Below are 10,009 nucleotides of genomic sequence, written 5' to 3'. Positions count from 1 at the left end.
CCCCCGAAGGTCTGAGCTTATCCCTTTTATCTGTTTCTTTGTTCAATCTTTCCAATTCGTATTGAAAAGGGTTGGAGGATAACTCAGCCTATGTTTGTCTCCACATGCTTCAATGTATCATTTTCACTTGCCTTACTCGCTCCCCTTTGCAGAAGTGGTCCCTTCTCCGGAAGTGTATCAACCGTTGAAGATGACTACTCGAGAGCAACGCTAGGTAAGCAATCAGGAATAGGTTCCAGGCAGTTGGCTCCAGATCGGAAGATTGACTCCAAGTGCCGGCTGATTGCTTCTTTTACTTTGCCATGCGAGTAAGAACAAGGACAAAGAAAAAGACAGGGAAAGAGCATGATATGTGATACTTTTGCTTTTGACCTTGATGATATGAGATACCTTTGCTTTTGAAGAAGCGGTGCATGAATCAGCACATGTATTTCCTCCTGGGTCATCTTTACTCCAGGCATCTGGTATCATCTTTGGGGAAGAAGAAAAAATTGAGTATTTCGAAAGGCTTTGCTGGGAGTGCGCCCTCAGAGGTGAGGGAGAGTTGGGCATTTTCTTCAGGTTTGCCCTGCCATAAAAGACGAAGGTCGACATATATAGAGATAATATCAAGTGGTGATACTTTTTACCCTTGTCGACAAACGTTTTGATCCCGCAATTCCGGCTTTTTGAAATAGTGGCGCCTCTTCGATCTCTGAATACGCCTCTTCGATTTCTGAGCAGGCGCCCCTTCGATTTCTGAACGACGCCCCTTCGCTTTCTGAACGACACGTGGTAGTGCAGATGCGGCTCCTTTTGACAAAGCTGCACGCGTCTTCTGAAAAGCAGAGAAAGCGTCGCCGAACTTTGCGCTTGTCAGCTAAAGATATGTAGTTGCGGTGATGGCCTCCACGTGTTGTCTGAAAAGAAGAAATCTTTTGACAAAGTTGAACGCGTCTTCTGAAAAACAGAGAAAGCGTCGCCAAAATTACGCAGGAAATTCCGGCTTTTTGAATCGGTGGACGCGTCGCCTTGGCTTTTTTATTGAGCTATCGATCACCACAACAAACACTCTCTGAAGATTTCCCATTCTTGAAGATCGACTCCGACCCTTTGAAATTTAACTCCATCCCTTTTCTTTGAACACTTTTGAAAAATGGCAAACTCATCGAACCTTAGCTTGGAATTGAGCCTTAGCAGTGATACGGGCGCGCCGCGTCAAGGTAACGTATGGCGCCCTTCTTTCTTATCTTCTAACGGTCTTCTTACAGGTGAAGACTCCGTGATGCAGGACGCCACAACAGCTACAATAGTAGCTAGGAACCTCCTCACTCCAAAAGATAGTAGGCTGCTGTCAGGACGGTCCGATGAGTTGGCCGTTCAAGAGTCCCTCGCACTTAGTGTTCAGTGTGCGAGTTCTGTGTCCAACATGGGCCAACGCCTGCTTGCCCGCTCCCGTCAGGTGGAATCATTGATGGCAGAGGTGGAGAGTCTTAAGCAAGAGATCCAGCAGCTTAAGTACGAGAATAGAAGTTTGCATGTGCTTGCAAATAACTATTCGTCGGGCATGAAGAGAAAGCTTGATGAGCTGCAAGAATCTGAGGGTCGAATTCACAGTGACCGTCAAAGGCTTGCGGCTTGTCTCCAGAGGCACCTTTTTCCTGGGTCATCCAGCGCTTGGCCAAGTATTGAGGCCTGGAATGCTCTAGCTCCGATGGCTTCCGCTCCGATGCCTCCCGCTTCTGCGCCTTCCGCTCCTATGCCTTCTGCTTCGACGTCTCGTAGCGGGGCTTCACGTAAACATCCTCTGTGAAGGCTTCATCTTTCTCCATGTTTAGTATCTTTTTTTTTTTTTTTTTTTTTTTTTTTTTTTTTTACATAAATAAAATCAAACGGCATGGAATTTATCTTTGAATGGGCGGTGATACTTGAAATGATCCGGTAATAGTTTAAATTCCAGATTGGGTGCCTAAATCATTAACCACATGTTAGTATAAAAGAAAATTGAAATTCGGGGAGGCGGCTTACCTGTGTGCTCCAAAATGAACTCCAGAATAAACACCCCTTCGAAAGTTATGACTTGTCCCGTGTCATAAAATCCAACTTCCTTGGGAATTGTGGTTTCAAATATGTCCTCTTTGATGCCTTCTACATCTTCTCCAGCCACTACTTTCTCTTGAATCATTCTTCTTGGTGTACAAAGTCCTTTGAAGAATTCAACACCATCTAAAACTTGCTGTGTTGCACCAAGAATTTGAATAGCATTTTGCACCTTTGGGAAGGCTTCCACGATGTCCTTTTTACTCTCTTCTTGGTTGGGAATCAAAAACCTGCTAGGAAAAGGGACATTGGGTGGAATAACATCAGAATAACATGGAATTGGGACGTCCTTACTGGTGGTGGGTGGTTTAGAGGGCTTAGGGGGCTGCGGCAAGGGTTGTTCTACCCTTGCCGTGTGCATGTCTTCTTCCTCCTCCTCAATTAGCAGCTCTTCATCCACTTCTAGGCTATGTTTGGACATTTTTAGGTCAGCTCCAACCTCCAGAGCACTTCCCAAAGTGATAGCATTATGGATTTCAAAATCTTCCTTCGAGTTTTTGATAGGAGCATATTTAGGCGACTTACTTAGCTTGTTTTCGTGCATTTATATTGTTAATTCATAGTTGTTTTAGTAGTTTAAGCCTTTTTTCGTGTGTTTTTAGGTTCATATGGCTAAGGAAGCAAAAAGATGCATTTTGGAGCATTTTGGAGCAAAATTGGACTTGGAATGGATAGCTTATGTTTGGAGCAAAAGGAATGGACGAAATTGAAGGATTCCTAATCCATATCAGCCACATGCACATTCAATCATTCACACCAAAACCTTGCACATGCTTTCCCATTTCATTATTCATTCTCTTTGCACCACCAATTCAGCCACATGCATTCCCCTTACAATTTCAGCCATCCCACTTCATCATTGCACATGCATTCACCCTTTAATCCATTGCAGCCACATGCACTCCCATTTTCTCCCAAAACATTGCACATGCATTTTCAGCTTTCCACCAAGTTCCTTGCTGTCATATTCCCTCTTTTTCACCTATAAATAAGCACCCATTGCAGCCACAAATCACACACTCTTCCATTTCAGAAAACCATCTCTCATACACATTCATTCACGCCAGAAATTCCTCCCCTCTCTCTAGCACTACCATACTTCACCATTCTTCATATTTTCTGCCCAAAAACACTCTTTACCTTCCCCTACATCCATCCCTACCCTAAACACATCCTTCTACATCATCCATAACCCCCAAAACTCACCAAAACCCCTTGTGCCGCAGCAACTAGAGGAGAAGAGGCCTAAACGTTCATACAATTCAAGATTGAGTTGTTGGAATTTTTAGGTGTACTTCGATTCTTGCTTTCAATGTTTACTTTGTTATTACTCTCTAAGTTTGTTGTAATCATGAGTGGCTAAACCCCTAATTAGTTAGGGGAAAGTTTGAAGCCATGGATATGTTTGAAATATGAATTGATTTCTTCCAATTGTGATTTGTTAATTTGTGATTGCAATTCAATTATCATGTTTATTAAAGACTTGTTTTTGTATGTTGATTAGGGATGCATACTTAGTCTTCATGCATAAACTCGATGCTAGTTTATAAACGAGTTTCACCTAATCGTCACAAGTTTATAAACATGAGTAGTGAAGGTTGCTAGTCACAACCGCGTTAACTGAATTCTTGGCAAAAGTATCATGCATTCATAGTTACAATTGCCTCGTCAACACTTATAATTTTCATAGAGCATAATGATCTCTCATTGTATCTCTTCTATGCATTCATGTTGAGAACCATTGGAGAATGAATTGAATTGTCGCATGCATCATCCAATTCAATAACTTAAGGAAAATTTGAGAGTTAATTAGTGCATCACGGTTAACTTGGGGTGTTGAGCATCATAGTTAATGAAAAACAATTGGAGAATCGATTCATATATAAATGTGTCATGTGTGGAGAATGGACCTCTAACTAATCCATCCATCATCTTGTTTCTCAAATCCGTTTATACAATCTGCCTAGTTTATTAACTTGTTTTATTTAATTTAATTTCGTCAAAACCTTAATCCCCCTTTACTTTAGTGTCCAACTTAGTTAGAAAGTGTCTTAGTTTGTGTTTTTAAGTGTTTTGATTCAATTTGTTACACAAATTCGTCCAAATTCACCAAAGTGTCCAAAACTGCCCAGAAAGTGTTTTTAAGGCAGTTTTGAGTGTTTTGGGTGATGTTTGAGTCTTTTGGTTTGTTTTAGTGTTTTAAAGTTTAGTTTTGCATTCTTTGAGTCTAGTAAGTGTTTTATATTGTGTTCTTACGTTTTTGAGTCAATTTCACATTGATTAGCATCCCTAGTTAATCCCCGGTCTAGAACGATCCCTATTTGCTCATTTACTACAATTGTCATCCATAGGGTTTAATTTGTGTGTTTAATTATTTTCGCATCAAATTTTGGCGCCGTTGCCGGGGATTAGCAAAATTGCTAATCCCTTGTGTTTTTTGCCGTATGTTTTTAGTGTAATTTACCTAGTTTTCTTATTTTGTTTTGTTTTCTTGGTTTAGGTACTAGTGCATGACGCGGAGTTCTCAAACTGTGCATGCACATATCTTGGACTTTAACGACGATTTTGAACGTGATTTGAGAAGAAAGAGGAGGCATCCCGAACCTAGTGAACCTAGTGAACCTAGTTCAAGTTCAGAGGCCGAATCTGAGTTTGAAAGTGTGGAAGAAGAAGTTATGGCAGCGGACAATCGGACCATTAAAGAGCTTTCGGCCTCGGGGTTGGCCAATGCCGCACCATTATGCATTCAATACCCCGCGGCTGCCCAAGGCAAGACCGATGAATTCGAGTTGAAGTCAAGCTTGTTGCACCACATTCCGAAATACCATGGGCTTTCCATGGAAGATCCCAACAAGCATCTCAAGGAGTTCGAGGTTGTTTGTTCGAGCATGACACCCATAAATGTCGATGGGAACATTCTAATGATGAAAGCTTTTCCATTCTCTCTTGTGGAAAAAGCTAAGGATTGGCTTTATGAATTGGCACCCGGGACCGTTACTTCTTGGGAGAGCATGAAGAGAGCGTTCTTGGAGAAGTTCTTCCCTACTTCAAGAGTCATTCTCTTGAGGAAGAAAATTAGCGGAATCCAACAAAGTCAAGGAGAATCTTTTCCGGCATACTACGAGCGTTTTAAAGCCCTTGTTGCATCATGTCCTCAACATCAAATGAAGGAGGAGCTTCTCCTTCAATATTTCTATGAGGGCCTTCTTCCCATTGAAAGGCAAATGCTCGATGCTTCGGCGGGAGGTGCATTGGTGGACAAAACTCCTATGTCGGCCAAGACCCTAATTGCAAACCGTGCTCTAAATGCACAACAATATGAAGGACTTGGGCAAAGGGACCCCCCACGGCAACACTTGAATGAGGTAAGTTCTCAATCCGATATTCAATCTCAGATAGCTAATCTTACTTCTATTGTGTCTCAGATGGCCGAAGGAATGAAGATACAAGGACCGATTGTATGTGGTGTATGTTCTATCCAAGGACACCCTTCGGAAAAATGCCCTCAATTGATTGAGAATGGGGGATGGGAGAGTGCAAATGCCATTGGATTTCCGAGCCACAATCAACCAAGGAATGATCCATATTCCAACACATACAATCCGGGTTGGAGAGACCATCCAAACTTCAAGTGGAGGGAACCTCAACAACCTCAACAACAAGGAGGCTTTAGACAACAACCCCCGGGGTTCTACACCAAGCCATTCGGCCCCAATCCAAACCAAGCACAACCTGCCCAAAACAATCAAGGTACGTCGTTGGGAAATGAAACACTTCTTAAATTACTTACCAATTTGTCTCAGGGGCAAGAGGATCAAACCAAAGCCATGCAAAACCAAGACAAAAGGGTGGATCACTTGGAGAAACAAATTGGGCAGATTGCGGAATTTGTAGGACAATTCCGAGACAAAGGCAAGCTCCCTAGCTCAACCATTGTCAATCCAAGGGGAGGATTCGAATCTGCCAAGGCAATCATGTTGAGAAGTGGTAAGGAGGTCGAAACCACCCCAAGCACGTCCAAAACAAGTCAAGAAGAGGACGTGTTGCTGCAAGAAGAGGAGGAACAAGGAATAAAGGCCACGGCAAGGGTGAAAGAATCTTTGCCGCAGCCCCCTATTGTGCCAAAACCGTCCAATATGCCTAAGGTAAGTCCAAATTCGACTTTGTCAAGTTCTATTCCACTAAACGTGCCCTTTCCTAGCAGGTTTAGGCAATCAAAGAAGGAGGAGAGTGAAAAGGACATTTTGGAAACCTTTAGGAAAGTTCAAGTTAACATTCCGCTCCTTGATGCAATCAAGCAAGTCCCTAAGTATGCCAAGTTCTTAAAAGAGCTTTGCACAACGAGGAAGAGGATTTCAAACAAGGAGGTGGTCCAGGTAAGTGAAAATGTCTCTGCTGTGTTACAAAGGAAATTACCCCCTAAATGCAAAGATCCGGGTAGTTTTACAATTCCGTGCGTTATTGGTAATACTAAGTTTGAACAATGCATGTTAGACTTAGGGGCTTCGATTAATGTTATGCCATACTCTATCTATGCATCTATGAACTTAGGCGAGCTTAAAAATGATGGTGTGATAATTCAATTAGCCGATCGTTCTAATGCATATCCAAAAGGTGTTTTGGAAGATGTTTTGGTACAGGTTGATAACTTGATTTTTCCAGCGGATTTCTACGTGCTTGACATGGAGGATTCACCCCATTCCACCCCATTACCGATTCTATTAGGGAGGCCCTTCATGAAAACAGCCCGCACCAAGATAGATGTGTTTAAAGGAACTTTAACGATGGAATTTGATGGGGAAGTCATTGATTTCAATCTTTCTGAAAGTATTAAATTTCCTAAGGACGATCATTCTTGCTTTTCTATTGATATAATTGATGATTTGGCGCAGGAATTTCTCGATTCTTTGGAGAGGGATACACTTGAAACAACAATTGCACAAGGAATTGGGCAAAAATCTGGTTTTGCCGTGCCTAGAAGTGAAGATGAGGCCGAGATGGTTGCTGCACTTGAGTCATTGCCACAACACTTTGGTAAGCCTCCAAAACCGAGTCCAATTCCTGTTTCGACTAACAAGTTGTTACCTTCAGTGATTCAGGCACCCATTCTTGAGCTTAAACCATTGCCGGATCATTTGAAGTATGTCTATTTGGGAGACAATGAGACGTTGCCTGTCATAGTTTCCTTATCCCTCACAGCAATGGAGGAGGAGAAATTGATTCGGGTGTTGAAAGAGCACAAGACGGCCATAGGATGGACCTTGGCCGACATAAAGGGTATTAGTCCTACAACTTGCATGCATCGCATACTTTTAGAAGAGGGGGCTAAACCAACCAGAGAGGCTCAACGCCGGCTCAACCCTCCAATGATGGAAGTTGTGAAAAAGGAGATTATCAAGCTTCTAGATTGTGGGGTGATCTATCCTATCTCGGATAGCCGTTGGGTTTCACCGGTTCAAGTTGTGCCAAAGAAATCCGGAGTGACTGTGGTGAAGAATGAAGAAGATGAACTTGTGCCTACACGCATTCAAACCGGTTGGAGGGTGTGCATTGACTATAGAAAGCTAAATGCCGCAACAAGGAAAGATCACTTCCCTTTGCCATTCATTGATCAAATGCTTGAAAGGTTAGCCGGTCATTCTTTTTATTGCTTTCTTGATGGTTATTCGGGTTATAATCAAATTGTCATAACGCCGGATGATCAAGAAAAGACCACCTTTACTTGTCCATTTGGTACTTTTGCATATCGTCGTATGCCATTTGGTTTATGCAATGCACCGGCCACTTTCCAACGATGCATGGTAAGTATCTTCTCTGATTATGTTGAAAAGATAATTGAAGTATTTATGGACGATTTTAGTGTGTTTGGAGACTCATTTGATGCTTGTTTGCATAATCTCACTTTAATCTTGAAAAGATGCATGGAAACTAACCTTGTTTTGAATTGGGAAAAATGTCATTTTATGGTTAAACAAGGTATAGTTTTGGGTCATATCATCTCTGAAAAAGGAATTGAAGTTGATAAGTCTAAAATAGATCTTGTACGTCACTTACCCTCTCCTACGTCGGTTAGAGAGGTCCGTTCTTTTCTTGGCCATGCAGGATTCTATCGACGATTTATCAAGGACTTTTCCAAGATTGCACAACCCCTATGCCGCCTACTCCAAAAGGATGTGTCTTTTGAGTTCAACGAGGCGTGTGAGAAGGCATTCAAGCATCTAAAAGACTTACTCACCACGGCACCCATCATAACTCCCCCGGATTGGTCCATTCCCTTTGAATTGATGTGTGATGCATCGGATTATGCACTTGGGGCTGTTTTGGGTCAAAGGAAAAATAAACAGCCACATGTTATTTATTATGCTTCACGCACTTTAAATGATGCTCAATTGAATTATTCTACAACCGAAAAAGAACTTTTGGCGGTTGTATTTGCTTTAGATAAGTTTAGATCATATCTTCTTGGTACTAAAGTAATTGTTTTCACTGACCATGCAGCCTTGAAGTATCTTCTCACCAAAAAGGAGGCTAAGCCAAGACTCATTCGTTGGATGCTCCTACTTCAAGAGTTCGATCTTGAAATCCGAGACAAGAAAGGGTGTGAAAACGTGGTGGCTGACCACCTAAGTAGAATGGTGCGTGAGGAAGAGTCCACCCCCATTTTAGAAACGTTTCCGGATGAGCAACTTCTGTCCATTGAGGTAAGAACCCCTTGGTATGCCGATTTGGTCAATTTCTTGGTGTCTAAGCAAGTTCCTAGTACCCTAAACAAGTTCCAACGTGATAAACTTGTTCATGATGCACGTTTTTATGTTTGGGATGATCCATATTTATGGAAATTCTGCCCAGATCAGATTGTGCGTAGATGTGTGCCCGAATCTGAATTTAATTCCATTCTTACATTCTGCCATACTTATGCATGTGGGGGACATTTTGGCACCCAAAGGACAGCCCTAAAGGTGTTACAATCTGGATTTTATTGGCCTAATCTCTTTAAAGATGCTAAAATGTTTTGTGTAACATGCGATAAGTGTCAAAGAACAGGTAACATAGGGCCTAAGGACCAAATGCCGCAACAATCTCTCTCCTTTGTGGAAATTTTTGATGTTTGGGGTATTGATTTCATGGGCCCCTTCCCTCCATCTTTTGGTTTCACTTATATCTTGCTAGCTGTCGATTATGTTTCCAAATGGGTGGAAGCCAAAGCCACCCGTACTAACGATTCTAAGGTTGTTGCAGATTTTGTGAAATCTAATATTTTTGCTAGGTTTGGGATGCCACGAGTTTTAATTAGTGATGGGGGTTCTCACTTTCGTAACCGCACCATTGAAGCTTTGCTCAAGAAGTACAACGTTACTCATAAGGTTTCCACACCTTATCACCCTCAAACCAATGGGCAAGCGGAGGTTTCAAATAGGGAGATCAAACAAGTCCTAGAGAAAACCGTGGGACCCTCAAGAAGAGATTGGAGCTTGCGCTTGGACGATGCATTGTGGGCATATCGTACGGCTTACAAAACTCCCCTTGGCATGTCACCTTTTCGGCTTATATATGGTAAGCCATGTCATTTGCCCGTTGAGTTAGAGCACAAGGCACATTGGGCTGTGAAAACCTTCAATTTGGACATAGACGCTGCTGGAGTTCATAGGAAGCTCCAATTAGATGAACTTGAGGAGATTAGGAACGAGGCTTACGAGAATGCTCGCATCTACAAGGACAAGACGAAGGCTTATCATGATAAGATGCTTCGTACCAAAACGTTCTCCAAGGGGCAGAAAGTGTTGCTTTTTGATTCAAGACTTCGGTTATTCCCTGGTAAGTTACGTTCTAAATGGATTGGACCTCTTGTTGTTACTAATGTTTTTCCTCATGGTGCAGTCCAAGTCCAAAGCTTAAAAAGTGGCCACGAGTTCAAGGTGAACGGACATAG

This window comes from Pyrus communis, chromosome 4 (genome assembly GCF_041283825.1).
Source record: "Pyrus communis isolate YQ-2024b chromosome 4, ASM4128382v1, whole genome shotgun sequence".
In the NCBI taxonomy this organism is placed as follows: Eukaryota; Viridiplantae; Streptophyta; class Magnoliopsida; order Rosales; family Rosaceae; genus Pyrus; species Pyrus communis.
Note: the sequence above shows the minus strand (reverse complement) of the source record.